Source organism: Hyperoodon ampullatus, assembly GCF_949752795.1.
Source record: "Hyperoodon ampullatus genome assembly, chromosome: 7".
NCBI lineage: Eukaryota > Metazoa > Chordata > Mammalia > Artiodactyla > Ziphiidae > Hyperoodon > Hyperoodon ampullatus.
In genome coordinates this window covers 73,312,289-73,330,822 of record NC_136920.1, presented here as the reverse complement: position 1 = coordinate 73,330,822, position 18,534 = coordinate 73,312,289, and the positions used below count along the sequence as shown (strand labels likewise).

Here is an 18,534-nt window from a genome sequence, read left to right as displayed (position 1 = left end):
TCTGGTGGCTTAAAGCTTACTAGCACTTTACTCAATGATATTGTGCAGTTATTTGTACAGAAAGGCACCATTGTGCTAGCTAAAAGTTGCAGAACTTGGTAGAAAAAGTCAGGTTGTGTCCTATGTGTCATCACTTCTGGGTGCATTTCTTCTTCTATAATACAGATGTTGATTTCAGTTTTCTTCAGCATCAGCATTATAAAAGGGCACTCCTGTAGCTCATTAAAAAAAAAAAAAAAAGGTTCTGAATCTTTTAATCTTGGCCTTGTTTCCAAATCCTGTCTTCCATTTTGTTCTGCATCTCCTGACCACTCTTACAAAAAGCTCACAAACCTTTGAAGAAACTGGAATAGGCTGTTATTTTATCAAGTTTACAAATTAAGTGCTTGATTTTTAATGTGTCCTCTACTGTTCTGATTTTCAGATTTTATTAATATTTGAAGATGTGCCTTTTATTGGATAATGTTAAGTCATGAATGTAGTAATGTTATTTCAGTATTGTAATAATGTTACATGATCATGGATGCAGCATTCTCAAACACGATGTGAAGGGAAAGTAGTTTTCATAAAACTCATATAGCTCTGATTGCACAGTCCCACTTGCTTTAGGTATTGCTATGTCAAAGCAGGAGGGACTTTCTTTAAAGGCTACTTTCAGAACTTGTCTTTGTATTTTCTCTAAACTGTAAATGCAGTTATGTCCATTTGGAGGCCAGGGTACCACATGTCACAGGCAGCCTTACATGTGTGCCGTGAGAAGGTTCAAAGACTGTTAACAAGAAAGTCTATGGGAACTCGAAATTTCATTTTTTAATGTAATCCCCAAGATCTTTTCCAAGAAATACTGTTTTGTATTTTATAACTTAAAAGCAGCTGTTAGTACATTTCTGAGATATAGCAGGAGACCAAAACATGTTTGGAAAGAGAATAAATATATGAAGAGAGACTGGTTGTTTTATTTTCAATGTGCTGAATATATTAGACTACTATTTATTTTGTGCGTGGATGTGATGAAATAAATATTCAGGTGTTTAGTGTATGATTAAGAGTGGAATATAGATGTCTTTGGAGTTATTAAATCCATGTCTTTTACATAATGGACAAATCAAGTTTAAAGAAACATTTACATAGCATAGCTTGTTTTCTGGTGCTGTTGACCTGCAAGAGAATCTACTTTTGCATATACAGATAAAAGTTTTGCAATTTATGTATAAAAGATACTGTAGGCATTAAAAATATTTTATTGATATTTTCACTGGTTTGCATTTATTTACTAAAACTCATATTCCTTATTTCATCACCCTGAACATTATTCCAGCTAGAAACCCCAGTAGACTCATCAGACTTCAGAGATGGGGTTTACCTCCTTACACACACCTCTGTTCCTTCTCCCTTACACATTCCCTTCTGCTCAGCCCCTGCCACTGACACCTCTCCCCTCTTGCACCACCAGCTTAGAGAACTATTCTGGTATCAGACACCCAAGTTAGGAGAACTGTTTGGAGGTGTAGTCAGGGAACAAGGGAAGAAGAAGAACTGGGTATATAGTTCCTCTTTTCAAGAAATTGAGTGGTTCTAATCCCCTGTAATACAAAGAGCCTGAGATAGCTGGGAAGATGAGTCCTTAGGAATATAAGAGGCAAGAGGGCACAGCCACGCAGCCAGAGAATGTAGGCACTTAACTCAATGGAATGTGTTGAGTCTAGGTCATACAAGTATCATAAAAGATGCTAGTATCCTAGATTTAGAAATTATAAATTTTTGCTTATGAATTTTGAATTCACTTTTTCTATTAAAGTAATCCATACAGTGCATAGAGGCACTTAAAAATACTTTAGCAAACAAATACCAAATAGTCATCAACAATATGCTGTCTGTGTAACCAAAGATCTACTTTGTTGGTAAGTGTGTACTTTTGAACAATGAAACCATTGGTCATCCCAAAGCAACCACAGAATGGGAGCAGTTCCATATAATTTATTTTAAAAGTATTTGCTCCTGTTAGGTTTTCTTTCTTTTAGGGTCAGAAAGCTCAAACCACTTTTAGAGGGCTTATTAGGAATATCCTAGGGCTCAGACACCCAGATTAATTGCATGGTTCTTATACTTACGTTCTCATTCTTGGTCTCATGAACTCAAACTGCATCATACTGAGGACTGGGAAGTTAGCTTTTGTTTCTACACATGCTGCCTGGATCAGCAGCAGTCACTGCTAAAAGAAAAGGCAACTTCTCATTTATTCAGGTGAGGAAGACTTTTGAACCAAGAGGTAGTCAAGATCTTGGATAACCCAGCCTCTTGCTTGGCTCCTTTCCTTGGCATGTAAAAGCATACCAAAGAGAAGACCTGGACCTTAATTTTGACTCTGCTACAGAGAACTGTGTGGGTTGGTAAGGTACTTAAGCCTCTCGACTTCATTTTTGCCATTTTGTAAAATGAGGCTGAGGTTACTATAAGGATTAAAATACTGTATAGTTTAGTATCTAGCACCCAATATGAAAATGCCCTTTCCCCACATGGTGTAAGCTTTGGGCTTAATGATAGCTGTGAAAAGGCCACAGAGAAATACGCCCAGAGAATAGGCTTAAAGTTGCTGCAATCTAACCCTTTCTGTAACATTTACATTTTTCACCCCTGCCTGGACCCTGGACCTTGGACCCAGGAGAAAGGTATTATGTGGGAAATAGGTCTAAAGAGCTCTAGAGGATTTCTATGTTCAAGGGTACAGAATAGGGGACAAATTGAAGTAGGTATCTTAGTCTTAATGCCACTCTTACAGACTATGAAGCAGAGGGGACCCAATCACTCCCATCCACCCAACTACCTCCCGACCCTCCATCTCCCTGGTTTTTTTTTTTGTTGGTTTTTTTTTGTATGTGTGTGGTACACGGGCCTCTCACTGCTGTGGCCTCTCCCGCTGCGGAGCACAGGATCCGGACGCGCAGGCTCAGCGGCCATGGCTCACGGGGCCCAGCCGCTCCGCGGCATGTGGGATCTCCCCGGACTGGGGCACGAACCCGTGTCCCCTGCATCGGCAGACGGATGCTCAACCACTGCGCCACCAGGGAAGCCCCATCTCCCTGTTTTGAGCTAACAGAATACCAAGTCTTCATCTTTAAAAGTGTGGTAACTTGTTACATAAAATGTGACAAAATGGTATGCAATTACTTTATGTGAAACCAACAGGAACAGTACAGCTGGTCAGGAAAGCTTCAGAGCTGCATTACTTCGCCAGGATCATCTTTGCTTATTTCCACCTGGGTCTGGGGGGAAAAAAGTATGTCAGGTGGGTCTTGCCTAGTGCTTGCTAGGGTGTGGGGCTGAGATAGCTGCCCTCAAGGGCAGGCAGGGGTAGCTGTGTCCAATTCTCTCTCACCTAATGCCTCTGATCCCAGTTGCCACAGGGGCTTAGCAGTGTGGGAGCTGACAAGAGGCAAAGAAAAGATGAATATCCAAGGTCTAACAGGAGGAGAAAGGAAAGAGACATCTGCCACCAGAACCGTTTTACAGACCAGTGTTTACCTGATGAGGGAGAGTTAAGTGTGGGTTGCTGGTGTGGGCTAAGTGGTATAGAAGGCTGAACATATAAAGTGTCCCATGAGCATGAGACTAGGTCAGCACTGTCAGACAGCTTTGAGTCTGGGCCTGAAATATCTTTATACCTCCAGTTTTTTTGAAAGACACTGAAGAACTTTAAAAAAGTAAAGACTCTTAGGAAAAGATGTATAAAAGATCACATGAAAGAGGGAACTCTCTCAACTCTAAGTAGATAGCGAGTAACAATAGAAGTAGGTATGCTACAGTAACTTTTTTAATAAAGAAGAGAGTATTTGTTTCTCAAGTTGGATTTTGATGCTTAGATCATTTATCCCGGGGAATACATTTCAAAGTAGGAAGAGAGAACACAGTTGAAGGCACACTTACCCCTCCTGGGGGATACTTATATCCCTTCCACATTGTTCCTGCAATGAGAAGCATCCATAAGACAACGATCATTGTGGGGCTTCTTGCTTAGCTGGTGGTGTGTGCAGGGGGAAACAGCCGGTTCTAAAAGGTGTGGTGTTCTATTCCTTGAGTCCTGGAAACTGGGCTGTCTTCATTTATGACCAGATGATGGATGGTCCAGCATGATAGCTCCAGGCTGAGGAGCTTCGTGGTCTAGTCTGACCTGAAGTGGCTCGCCATGGCTACTTGGTGGTCAGAGCTCAGACACCAATTGTGACATCCGCTCCTGTGACCTTGGGGATCAGAGTGAGTAGCTATGGGACGGTTGGCCAGGATGTCAGGTGTGTAGAGTCTAAAGAGCCCTTAGCAGGAAGGCCCCATTCTTTAGTGACTCTGTGTGGTTAGGATCTAGCTGATATCTTATCTTTATTAACTCATCACCTGCCAAAATTTTGACTACTTGCTTTATGCAATCAGATGCAAAAAAAAACCATTGCTGTGAACAAAGCCAAATAAAACACACCCTGGATTAACTGGGAGGAGTGACTGGCTACGTACGCTATAAGCAATTACTTAAATATTACTGTTAGGCTATTCAAAGAAGAAAAATCTTGCACTTTGCAAAATGGCACAGTTAAACCCTCATCATGCAGGGGAAGCCTATCAACTTGCCTGAGAAGGGAAGAGAAGGAAGATGGGCTATTATGCCCATTTCATAGCTGGAGAAACTGAGGCACAGAATAGTTTCAGTGGTTTGGTCAGGATCACACTGTGGCAGTGGCTCAAGCTGAACAAGTGCCCAGTGCCTCCATCTGCATCCCCACCCACCCCACACAGGTCTGACTGTTGGGCCAATACTCTCATAGAAATTCTGGGGCAGATTGAGAAAACACACAAACAAAAGAACCACCATCATGCCTTGCTCCTAGTATACCTGGGTCTGGGACTTGATAGATACCCATGCCTTCTGGAGGAGTTTCCCAGAAAACCCGCTCCTGTAATCGGCATATTACTAAATATTACTAAGACTCTTAGAGTTAAGTTTAACAATGGGAACATCTTTGAAAAAACTGGTCTGAATGACACGGGGTGAGATTTGAGAAACCCAGGAAATGGTTTGCTAAAAGGACACGGCTACTAATGTTCCCTATCGGCAGGCTGGTCTAGTGGAATGAGTGGGAGAGGTATTAAGTCCTGAGATCTATGCTTGCACCCCAGCTTCACAAATGGGTTGGTTTGTGTGGCCCTAGGTAAGTCACCAGTAACTCTTTGTTGACTGGTTCATTATTTTGGCTAGTTGTTAAGTTAGCATTTACTAAATGCTAATTGTCAAGCTTTGCAATAAATGCTTTACATGAATTCCCAAATGTAATCCTCACAAAAACAGAAAGATACTGGAACATCTCCATCATACAGATGAAGAAACTTGAGGTTCAGAGAGATTGAACTTTCTCAAGGTCACATGGCTAGGAAGTTGCAAGGCTAGGACTCGAACTCGAATTTACACTAACTCCAATTTCAGAGTCTGCCAAAGAGGGCATTAAAAATGCTGGTCTAATTTATTACAGAGTTTGCATGGACAAAATAGATGGAACAGTCTTTGAAAAGAATACCCATGAGGTATGGTTATTGACAAATCTTTGAACCAGGGCTTGCTGTCCTCAGCAGTACTCCCCAAATTCTTTCCCCTTCCTCAGTCTATTTTATTTTCCAGAGGAATGTAAACTTTCCATTGAGATTTCAGGGTGCCACCGAGTTCTCTTGAAAGGGAAGAATCCAGCCCAACAGACCGTCACATACACTCACAGCTGCAGATCTTCATCCAAGGTCCTGCTCCTCAGGTGTGTCTTGCTCTCCTGAACAGCCTACCTCTCTTTCCACTTCAGAGTTGGAGGCTGAGGAAGAAAGAAACTCAAAGGCAGAGCTGGCCCTACTCGGCACAGTAGGTGACTGCCTCTGTATGTGACTGGAAGGGCTGCTGAAAAGGTCCCACCAATGTCCACATTCCCTTTCCTCCCAGCAACCACTGATCCACTTGTCCTGAAATCCAGAAGTCAGGCACTGTCTCCACCAGACCCCTTATAAATTCCATAGTGCTTTGAAATAAGTGATGTTAAGTACCCAAGTGGAGGGGGAAAGGCTTAAAGATGTCCCAATGGGATGGGAAGTAGCCTGGGAAACTAACTTTGTTCCCACCACATCCTGACCTCTTATTAGTGGTGAGACCCCAACTATCTTTCCTGTTTGGTCAGAAACCCCAGCTGGGAGGGTTAGCCAGAGCCAGGACTGACTACGAGGGATTAAGGTCACTTAATTAGGCAAGGTCACTACTTACCACGAACTCTGGAAATGTGCCCATGTAACATGCAAATCCAACAAAAAGCATCCAGCCAAGCACGATCATGATAATAAGTAAAACAATTTCTAAGACACGATTGCACAGCAAAAGACTATTCACCAAGATCTTGACAAAGGAGTATGCTCATGAAACCCTCAGTTGGTAGAGGTCTCGCATGTCAGTTCCAGTCCTTAGCTCCAAAAGATCTGCAACTCCCTAGTAGAGAAGCTGGAGTCTAGTAGGGTGTTGTGACATCACTGATTATATGGCCCAGGCCACAACAGGTCAGAGAGACTGCCCCCAGACCTGCAGTTGAGCAGCAAACTAAGCTCTTTGAATGCGTTATCTCACAACAACAATATGAGGTAGGTACTATTATTTATCCCATTTTACTAATGAGAAAGCTGAGGTTTACAGAGCCTGAGTGACCTGCACTAGGTCACACAGGTGATGCTCCAGATCAGGACCCAGTTGCCTGTTAGGAAGTTGGGCTCTTTAGACTAGAGACAGGGATTGGGAAAGGTGTGTTCCTAGGTCTGTGACAGCTGTGAATGAAACAAAACTGAATTCTAGGGAAGTGAGAACTTTTTATTTCTGTCCTTGCAATCCCTCCCCTCCCATCTCAAGGGCTCTCTCATCACCATTTTATACCATTCTTCAATTCCTTTGGTCAGCTCCTGTCCACTGGTTCTCTTTTCTTTTCTTTTTATTATTTTTAATAAATTTATTTATTTATTATTATTATAATTTTGGCTGTGTTGGGTCTTCATTGCTGTGCTCAGGCTTTCTCTAGTTGCAGCGAGCAGGGGTTACTCTTTGTTGCGGTGCGCAAGCTTCTCATTGCAGTGGCTTCTCTTGTTGCGGAGCACGGGTTCTAGGCATGCGGACTTCAGTAGTTGTGGCTTGCGGGCTCTAGAGCGCAGGCTCAGTAGTTGTGGCTCACGGGCTTAGTTGCTCCACGGCATGTGGGATCTTCCCAGACCAGGGCTCGAACCCATGTCCGCTGCATTGGCAGGTGGATTCTTAACCACTGAGCCACCAGGGAAGTCCTGGTTCTCTTTTCTTGGCCTTCAAGAAGCCACAAGTATCCTTGTCCTCTACTCACAAAAACCTCCAACTGTTGCTGTGGCTCCCTTCTTAACTGTCCTGTTTCTTAACTGCCTTTTACGACCAAACTTCCTAAACAAGTGGTCCATACCCAAAACCTTTCTTTCCAGTCCACACTTTTCTTCCATGCATCATGTCCTGACTTCTGCCCCCACCTCACTACTTAGATGCTCTCTCAGAGGTTACCAAAGATCTCCTTTTTGTCACATTTAATGACCTCATCTTGATCCCTTTGACCTCCCTGCACTGGTACAGTGGACCTCTCCCTCCACCAAAGCTCCTCCTACATACACATCTCCCTATTATTTTCATATTCCCTTTACTTTCATGATAAATCATTGTAAAACATGAAACTATCCAAAGATGTATAAAGAAAAACGTAATACTCTCCCCCTCTTTCGTAGCCACATGATGTAACCAGTGTTACCAGCTTAGTGTGTGTTCTTCTGCCAAAGACTTCTCTACAAGCTTGCAAATATCACTACACATATAGAGGGATACAGAGGGGTTTTTTCAGTGTTGTTTTATTTAAGGTGATCACACTACATATGCTACTATGTAACTTGCTTTTCTCCTATAACAATACATCATGGACATCCCCCTGGGTTAACTGATAAAAAATCTAAACACATTCCTTTTTTGTTTCTAATAATAAGCTTTATTGAGGTATAAATCACATATGATAAAGCACACTCATTTTTACTGTACAGTTGATATGTTTTTTAAAATGTGTCAATCTTGTAACTACCACCACAATCAGGGTAGAAAAAATTGTGATCATCTCAAAAAGCTCCCCGTGCGCCTTTGCAGTCAATCCCTTCCCCCTAAATCCCTTGGCCCCTGGAAACCACTGATCTGCTTTGCATTTTCTAGACCTTCATATAAATGGAATCATAACCTTCTTCCACTGGCTTCTTTCACTTAGCATTAAGGCTTTTGAGATTCATTCATGTTGTACGAGAGTTAGTTCTTTTTTATGGAATATTATTCCATTGTATGGATGTATCGGTTTATCAACTTACCTGTCAAAGAGCATTAGGGTTGTTTCTAGTTTGGGGCTATTTTGAATAGAGATTTTGTTTTTTGAATAGAGATGTTATAAATATTTGTGTACAGCTTTTTAAGGGAATATAAGTTTAATTTTTTAGGGTAAATCCCAGGAGGAGGATTGCTGGATCATATGAAAAGTGTCTGTTTACAAAAGACCCCGAATAGCCAAAGCAATCTTGAGAAAGAAAAACGGAGCTGGAGGAATCAGGCTCCCTGGCTTCAGATTATACTACAAAGCTACAGTAATCAAGAGAGTATGGTACTGGAACAAAAACAGAAATATAGATCAGTGGAACAGGATAGAAAGCCCAGAGATAAACCCACACACATATGGTCACCCTATCTTTGATAAAGGAGGGAAGAATATACAATGGAGAAAAGACAGCCTATTCAATAAGTGGTGCTGGGAAAACTGGACAGCTACATGTAAAAGAATGAAATTAGAACACTTCCTACACTATATACAAAAATAAACTCAAAGTGGATTAAAGACCTAAATGTAAGGCCAGAAACTATCAAACTCTTAGAGGAAAACATAGGCAGAACACTCTATGACATAAATCACAGCAAGATCCTTTTTGACCCACCTCCTAGAGAAAGGGAAATAAAAACACAAACAAATGGGACCTAATGAAACTTCAAAGCTTTTGCACAGCAAAGGAAACCATAAACAAGATGAAAAGACAACCCTCAGAATGGGAGAAAATATTTGCAAATGAAGCAACTGACAAAGGATTAATCTCCAAAATTTACAAGCAGCTCATGCAGCTCAATATCAAAAAAACAAACAACCCAATCCAAAAATGGGCAGAAGACCAAAATAGACATTTCTCCAAAGAAGATACACAGATTGCCAACAAACACATGAAAGGATGCTCAACATCACTGATCATTAGAGAAATGCAAATCAAAACTGCAGTGAGGGGCTTCCCTGGTGGCGCAGTGGTTGAGAGTCCGCCTGCCGATGCAGGGGACACGGATTCGTGCCCCCATCCGGGAAGATCCCACATGCCGCGGAGCAGCTGGGCCCGTGAGCCATGGCTGCTGAGCCTGTGCGTCCGGAGCCTGTGCTCCGCAACGGGAGAGGCCACAGCAATGAGAGGCCCACGTACCGGAAAAAAAAAAAACAAAACTGCAATGAGGTATCACCTCACACCGGTCAGAATGGCCATCATCAAAAATCTACAAAGAATAAATGCTGGAGAGGGTGTGGAGAAAAGGGAACCCTCTTGCACTGTTGGTGGGAATGTAAATTGATACAGCCACTATGGAGAACAGTATGGAGGTTCCTTAAAAAACTAAAAATAGAACTACCATATGACCCAGCAATCCCACTACTGGGCATATACCCTGAGAAAACCATAATTCAAAAAGAGTCATGTACCACAATGTTCACTGCAGCACTATTTACAATAGCCAGGACATGGAAGCAACCTAAGTGTCCATCGACAGATGAACGGATAAAGAAGATGTGGCACATATATACAATAGAATATTACTCAGCCATAAAAAGAAACGAAATTGAGTTGTTTGTAATGAGGTGGATGGACCTAGAGTCTGTCATACGGAGTGAAGTAAGTCAGAAAGAGAAAAACAAGTACTGTATGCTAATGCATATATATGGAATCTAAAAGAAAAAAAAAACAGTTCTGATGAACCTAGGGTAAGGACAGGAATAAAGACACAGACATAGAGAATTGACTTGAGGACACGGGGAGGGGGAAGGGTAAGCTGGGATGAAGTGAGAGAGTAGCACTGACATATATACACTACAAAATGTAAAACACATAGCTAGTGGGAAGCAGCTGCATTGCATGGGGAGATCAGCTTGGTGCTTTGTGACCACCTATGGGGTGGGACAGAGAGGGTGGGAGAGAGACCCAAGAGGGAGGGGATATGGGGATGTATGTATAACAAAGTGCATCAGCAGAAACTAACACAACATTGTAAAGCAATTATACTCCAATAAAGATGTTAAAAAAAATAAAAAGGAAAAGTGCCTGTTTAAAAATTTCTCTATCACTAATTTTCAGCAATTTTATTTTCAGGTTGCTTTGTGTAACTTTCTGCATGTTTCTTCTACCAGGGGTTTGGTGAACTTCTTGAATCTGTGGGCTTATCGTTTTCATCAAATTGGAAAAATATTTGGCTACTGTTCCTTCAAACATTTTTTTCTGTCCCCGCCTTTCCCCTTCTGTGACCTCCACTACTTGTGTATTAGACCAACAACCAGTGTGATTCTGTCCCACAGCTTGCTGGTACTCTGTTCATTTTTCTTCTCTTTGTGTTTCGTTCTGGATAGTTTCCACTGCTGTCTTTTTCAAGTTCACTCATCTTTCCCCCTAATCTTCGAAACTTCTGTAATCCCATACGGTGTATCTTTAATTTGATTTTGTATTTTTCATCTCTAGAAGTTCAATTTCTTTTTTTTTAATTCTACCTTTCATTTTTCTCCACATGGTGTTCATGTTTTCCTTTACATCCTTGAGTATATTTATGAGATTGATAATAACAATTTTAAGGAAGCTGTCTGCAAATCTATCACCTCTATCATTTCTGGGGCTGTTTCAATGGTTGATTTTTCTCTTTGTTGTGGGTGATATTTTCCTGTTTCTTTGAATGCCTGGTAACTTGTGGTTGGATGTTCAACATGGTGAATTTTACAGTGTTGAGGGCTGGATTTTGTTGTATTCCTTTTTTTAAAAAATTTATTTATTTATTTATTTATTTATGGTAGCGTTGGGTCTTTGTTGCTGCACACAGGCCTTCTCTAGTTGTGGCAAGTGGGGCCTACTCTTCGTAGCAGTGCGTGGGCTTCTCATTGTGGTGGCTCCTCTTGTTGCAGAGCATGGGCTCTAGGCACGCGGGCTTCAGTAGTTGTGGCACGCGGGCTCAGTAGCTGTGGTTCGCGGGCTCTAGAGTGCAGGCTCAGTAGTTGTGGCACACGGGCTTAGGTGCTCCGCGGCATGTGGGATCTTCCCGGACCAGGGCTCAAACCCGTGTCCCCTGCATTGGTAGGTGGATTCTTAATTTTTTTTTTTTTTATACTTATTTTTTTTTTTATAGTGTTTATTTTTACTTGTTGACAGTTTGCTTTATTTATTTATTTTTGGCTATGTTGGGTCTTCGTTTCTGTGCGAGGGCTTTCTCTAGTTGTGGCTAGCGGGGGCCACTCTTCATCGCGGTGCGCGGACCTCTCACTGTCGCGGCCTCTCTTTGTTGTGGAGCACAGGCTCCAGACGCGCAGGCTCAGTAATTTTGGCTCACGGGCCCAGTTGCTCCGCGGCATGTGGGATCTTCCCAGACCGGGGCACGAACCCGTGTCCCCTGCATCGGCAGGCAGACTCTCAACCACTGCGCCACCAGGGAAGCCCGGTAGGTGGATTCTTAACCACTGCGCCACCAGGGAAGCCCTGTTGTATTCTTTTTGATAGTGTTGGGTTTTCTTCTGGGATGCAGTTAAGTTACCTGCAATCAGTTTGAGTGTTCTGAGGCAAGTTTTAAGCTTTGTTATGGTGGGCCAGGAGCAGCCTTTACGCTAGAGATAATCATCCCCACTACTGAGCTATGACCCTTTTAAGCGCTCTCTCTGATGCCAATGGTATTAGGTCTTTCCGATCTGTGGAATTTCCCACAACTCCCAGCCCTTCTGGGAGCTCCAAGAAATGTTTGGCCTACTGTTTCTGGGTGGTTCTTTTCCCGGCCTCATGGAATTTTACCCCATGTGTCCACAGACAGAACTCAGCTAAAGACTCACAAGGGTCCCTGTGGAGATGTCTAGAGTTCTTTCTCTGTGGAATTGCCTCTTTTCAGTACTCCATCCTGCAAATTCCTGGCACTTTGGCCTCCTTTGTACGCCACTATCTTTCTTTTCAATTCAGCTTTGTTTGGGTAACCCCTCTCTGTGCTGCAGTCTGAAAACTGCCTCTGGGCAGTAGGCAGGGGCTTTTAAAGCTCATCTCTTTTGTTTCCTTTCTTTCAAAGTTCACAGTCTGGTGCTGGCCCTTGTGCAAGATCTGAAAATAATTATTTCATATATTTTATGCAATTTTCTATTTGTTTATGGAGAGAAGACAATTCCTGTAGCAGTGATTCTTCATAGACAGAAGCAGAAGTCTAACTTATTTTTTTAATTCCTGTATAATATTCCATGTGTATTTCTTCTTTCTCTCTCTCTCTTTTATTGGCCGAGCTGCATGGCTTGTGGGATCTTAGTTCCCCGACCAGGGATTGAACCCAGGCCCCAGCAGTGAAGGCGCCGAGTCCTAACCACTGGACCGCCAGGGAATTTCCTCATCTTTCTCCTAATAATGGATATATCAGTCAAGATCTAGTCAGGAGATAGAAACTACACAATAATTTGAACAGAGAAAGTTCGATAAAAAGAATTATTAACTAGGAACAGGAGATTAATGGAAGAGGTAGAAAGCTCTACGTGTCACAGGAATAGCAATATATAGGGAGCAGCCACCACCACTAGAACTGAGGCAAAGCATCCAAGGAAGGAATAAACTTGAAAGAGTCTCTGCCCTTACAGGGTTGAGATCCAAAACTTGGACAAGTGGTGGTCATGACCAACTGGATGGTAGGGAAATCCAATGAGCTGCTGTAGGCTGAACCTGGTACGTAGGGCGCCACCCTCTGAAATGCTGGTGGAATCTGCTGGGAAGTCTCCATGGGGGGCGTCTGTCAAGCTTACTGATCATTGCTGAGAATCTACCCTCTGGGGATACGCCAGTAGAATGTACTGGGAAGCCACCTTGTTGGGGGTGGTAGAACTCATTGAGTAGCAGGAGCGCCACTGAAACTCAATGGAAAGCACCGTACAGAAGGGCCACTGAAACTCGACAGAGGTGAGCACTACTGGGTATCCCCACTCATGCCACTGGCAGCCACACGGTAGGACCAAGAACAAAAGCACACTGGGAGGAGGAAGTCTCTTCCTCCTGCAGTATCACCCCCAGGCCCTCTATTGACAAAACTTAATATTGTGCCCACTAGCAAGGGAGAAATGCTTAAAAGGTCCAGCTCCACAATAGCAGAGCAAGCAATAAATGGTGTAATTGGAACTGAAAGGTAATAAATTAGTAACAGGCACAATATGCATTTAGATTTTTTCCCCAACTTTTTATCACCATAAACAATGCTGTGATTGTCATAAACAAAATTTCTTGGACACATTTCTCTTGCACGTTGCCATTTTTTTACTTAACCAGAGAAGCAGCAAAATGACCAAAAAAAAGTATGCCAGTTCAGACAGAGCATGAAAATTGAGAGGCGATATAAAATCCTTAGAAAAAAGAACTAGTTTAAGAAAAGAAAGATTGCAGTTTCATTTCACAAGGTCAAAGGACATTTGTGGAAGGATGGCCTGAGATGCAGCATATGTTGTCAGTCAATGAATAACAATATAAGCTCCACACATCTAAAGAGTAAATGATACTGTCTTGTTTTTTTGGTTTTTTTTTTTTTTTTTTGGCCGCGCTGCACATAGCCTGTGGGACCTTAGTTTTCCAATCAGGGATTGAACCTGGGCCATGGCGGTGAAAGCACTGAGTCCCAACCACTGGACCGCCAGGGAATTCCCAATACTGTCTTCTGATGAACAAAATTTCTAAATTTTCATGAGGTCCAATCTGTCTATTTTTTTCTTTTGTTGCCTATGTCTTTGGTGTCATATCCAAGAAATCACTGCCAAATCCAATGTCATAACGCTTTTGTCCTACATTTTTTTCTCAGAGTTTTATTGTTTTAGGGCTTACATTTAGGTCTTTGATCCATTTTGAGTTAAAATTTGTATATGGTATTAGATAAGGATCTAACTGCATTTTTGCATATGGATATTCAGTTTTCCCAACACCATTTGCGGAGAAGACTGTCCTTTTCCCACTGAATGGTCTTGGCACTTTTGTCAAAAATAATTGACCATATATGTGAGGGTCTGTTTCTGGACTCTCTACTCCACTGGTGACATACTTAGAGTAGTCAAAATCACAAAGGCAGAAAGCAGAATGGTGCTTGCCAGGGGCTGGAGGGAGGGAAGAATGGGAAGTTATTGTTTAAAGGGTACAGAGTTTGTTTTACAAGATGAAAAGAGTTATGGGGACAGACGGTAGTGATGGCTGTAAAACATTACGAATGTAATTAATACCACTGAACTGTATACTTAAAAATGGTTAAGATGGTAAATTGGGGCTTCCCTGGTGGCGCAGTGGTTAAGAATCTGCCTGCCAATGCAGGAGACACGGGTTCAATCCCTGGCCCGGGAAGATTCCCACATGCTGTGGAGCAACGAAGCCCGTGTGCCACAACTACTGAGCCTGCGCTCTCGAGCCCGTGCTCTGCAACAAGAGAAGCCACAATGAGAAGCCCGCGCACCACTCACTGCAACTAGAGAAAGCCCGCGCACAGAACAAAGACCCAACACAGCCAAAAAAAAAAAAAAAAAGAAAAAAAATATAAAAAGATGGTAAATTGTACATTATGTGTATTTTACAATTAAAACTTTTTTTAAAGAAGTAACTGATAAGGATACATTTGTCTGATATTCAGAATACCAAGGTTTTATCCCTAAACAATGTGTCTGATAGGACCCATAACTATGAAAGCAAAGAGTGTAAACAGAGATCAGAAGCAGAGGACAAAGAAAAGCCATTCTTGTGTTTTTTCTCAAACTATAAACAAAGGGGCAGAATATACACTATTCCCATTTCTTAGCCTGGGGACTTTTTTTCTCTTTTAATATAATTAACATCTTTGTATAATACATACATCCTGGGTACTTTTATTTCTCTAAGACAAATTCCCAAAAGTGGGGTTAAAACTGGTATGTATATTTAATTTTGTAACCTTTTCTCCCCAGAACATTGTCAGTAATACATCTCTTATTCAACAGGATCTCAGAAACAAGGAAATAGGAAATACTTCACTAAACCTCAGTTTGCTCAACAGTAAAAGTGAGATAATAATTGATAATAATTCCATCTAGGGTTTTGTGAAGATTAACTGCAATGAAGCGTATAAAACTCTTAGCAATGTACCTTCCACATGGGAATTGATAGCTACACACATGCGTGTGTGTGCACATGCGTGCACACACACACACACAAACAGGCGTAGAGTGTTCCTAGTGCCTATAATTCAGCCATAGTTATTAAACCAGAAGAGAATTGGTGGTTTGGATGGAAGGCCTCTTCCATAAAAGGTTCTTTCATAAAAGATGGAAGAACCTTGTTCAGGCCTTACTTCTAACTTGATAGCTTTTCCTTGATTAATGGATTTCTGATAGGATCCGTTAAATCTTAGAATCTCTGGAAGTTTCAAAGTTTCTGAGGTGTGTTAGATCTGGCTGAGGTGCTCTTAACAAGCCTCTTATCCTTCAACCGTCTCACCTCCTACCTTGTCTCCTGGCTTCCACTCTCCACTCCCCACCCCCTGCCACCCCAAGTCTCTTCACAACTCATCTGTCAGACTTATTCTTTTTCAACTCAGTCAGATCGTGTCACTCCTCTGTTCAAAACCCTCCAGTGGCTTCCACTCTCTCAGAGCAAAAGCCTAAGAAAGAAAAAAGCAGCTCCTGACATCTGGGAACTGGACTGACCTAGCTAGGTCTCAGTGTTGCTACAAGCTGACCTGGCCCTCACAGCCAGGCTCCTGTTGTCTCCTGTTGGATATAAACAATCTCAGAACACTGACATCAGACAGGGTCACTCAGACCATGATAAAATGAGACCAAACAAGGCCTCGTCATAATTTCTTCTAAGCAGAGACAAAAGCAAGGTCACTGTGCAACCCAGGAAATACCCAAACATCCTCTTCTCTCTGCTAATGCAATTACTGGTTCTCTACCAATTACAGCCTTAACCTTGCTCTAGTTTACCCATCTGAGAGATAATATATATTGAGATACCCAATCATAGAATTGTCCCTGCCTTCTGACAGCACCCAATCCAAAGTAAAGCTTTGATTCCTTAAGCCCTCTCCCAAATCACCCAGAGCCCAAATCCTATAATAGGTTCTTTCCACACTCTTAGTCAGCTGTCCCAGTGGTTCTCCACAGTATCTGCTCCCTCACGGGAAGGAGGAATCAACCCAACTTGTTTAAGTATGGGTGTGTTCCTGATGGTCTCTGGTGGGAGGGCATTGACAAGCCAGAGTCACAGTTGTCCACAAAGTTCTTATAGTGGTTAGAATCACCCAGGCTTGTTAAAACAGATTGCTTGACCTGATCCCCAGTTTCTGATTCTGTTAAGTCTGGGGTGAGGCCTTAGAATCCATATTTCTAACAAGTTCCAGGTGATGCTGAGGCTGCAGGTCTGGGGACCACACAGGAAGAATCACTGTCCTAAACCATCTGTGGCTCCCCCTTATTTCTCTGAAGTAGCCTACTTCTGCTTCCTCACCTCTTCTTTGGACTCCAGCCACACTGGCCTCCCCGCGGTTTTGACTCTCCCCAAGCACACGTCTGTCTTAGGGCTCTGGATGCCCTCTAATATGGAATGCTTACTTTCTCACCTCTCAAGGAGACCTACCCTCACTTCCTTAACCTGCCTTTTAAAAATTATTCCTCACAACACTTAATCAGTTCTTACATACGGTCTAATTTACTTACTATTTTTAATGTTTGCTCTCCTCCTACTAATAAAAGAATGACAGCCTTAGGACTGCTGATACTTTTGTCTATTTTGTTTACTGCAGTATCCTCAGACCTAGAAAAATATTGCAGGGGAGCAAAATGTGCCATCCTGAAATGTGTCCCTTTGGCAGGAGGGTCAACTTAGGATGCCCATTTTTAAGGCCCCAAAGACTTCCCCCTAACTGCCTAAAAGGATTTAGAGAGAAGGCCCGTTCCCCTAAATAAGGTGTCACCAGAGATATCTGCAAAGAATATGGGCTAGGTGTGGTGGCGGGAACTCGGCAGAGCCTAGAAATCAGAGTCTCCTAGTCTCTGCAAGGGCCAGCAAACATTTGTTTACCTAGTATTTACTTTCTCCATGTGAACTGCCCTTCTCCCCTTTGAAGTCTCAAACCACAACCCCCAACATCCTCTTTTGCCATCGCCGAAGATGGTATTTAGGGTGAGGACTTCGGCCATTAAGGCGAGTCACTCAGTTCTCCTGGCTCTCTCCCAGGTATACATGCTATTAACTTTTGGTTGATTTTCTCCTATTATTCTGTCTGGTGTCAGTTTACTTCTTAGACCAGCCAGAGGAAGCTAGAAGAATAGAGGAGAATTTCTTCCTCCCCGACAATATCTAGCAAGTAGCCAATGCTCAACAAAAGTTTGTTGAATAAATAAGTGCTCCTTCCAGTCTTTCCCTTTCTTCTCCCAGTAGAATCACAGCATTCCTACCTTTGGCTCTTCCTATAAATACAATCACCTTCTTGCCCACCCAACCTCTTGACAGTTACAATAGCCAGCTCCCAGGACTTTTTAGGCCCACTGGCTCAAACCAGGGATGCAAAGCAGCTGCTAAGTAACTCATTCAAGGAAATCAAACAAGGCCCACAAATTGCATCTCTTCGTCTTACTTCTCCAGATGACCTTAACCACCAATCTACCTTTTTTTGTCTTCAAACTCTGTTACCTGACTTTTTCCTCTCTCGGCCACCAACGCTGTTATGCTCTGCCCTGCCCCGCCAAAGGCACACCACCCTCACTCGGCTGCCTTATCTCCCAGTTCTGACAATTCTCCTCCTGCGTCCGTTTTCCTTTCCAGCCCCCCCGAAATTTCTCTTTTGAAGCTCCATTACCTCTTCCTTCCTAAATCCAACCACAATTTGGGGTTTTTCTTGATCTTTCTCGATACTCTACTGAACTTATCACATCCTTCTCGAAACTCTCTCCCAGAACAGCGCCAATATCTTCTACCTCCTTTACTGCTTTTCCTCGGGTCCTTCCTATTCCTGTCTTCACCGATGTCCCCAAGTTTCCCTCCAGCAAGCTGGGTCGTGGTTCCCTTGGCGCTCACGCGTTTCTGAACGCGCTCAGGGTTCGCGGAGGAGCAGTGGTGAGACTCTGGGCGGAGCCTCGCTGAGCCTAGGGCGTTGGACACCGGTGGACTTCCGAGTCTGGGAAGGGGCGGGGCCTTGGA

The 18,534-nt window shown here is 42.8% G+C and overlaps 1 long non-coding RNA gene across 1 annotated transcript; it reads right to left on the bottom strand.

The window, feature by feature from the left end:
* Positions 1-3,154: 3,154 nt before the first annotated feature.
* On the bottom strand, positions 3,155-18,439 carry LOC307056121. Its single transcript, XR_013810998.1, has 4 exons — positions 18,312-18,439; positions 5,752-5,840; positions 3,925-3,962; positions 3,155-3,263 (listed from the first exon to the last, which is right to left on the bottom strand). It is a non-coding gene; the product is annotated as an uncharacterized lncRNA (long non-coding RNA).
* Positions 18,440-18,534: the final 95 nt, after the last annotated feature.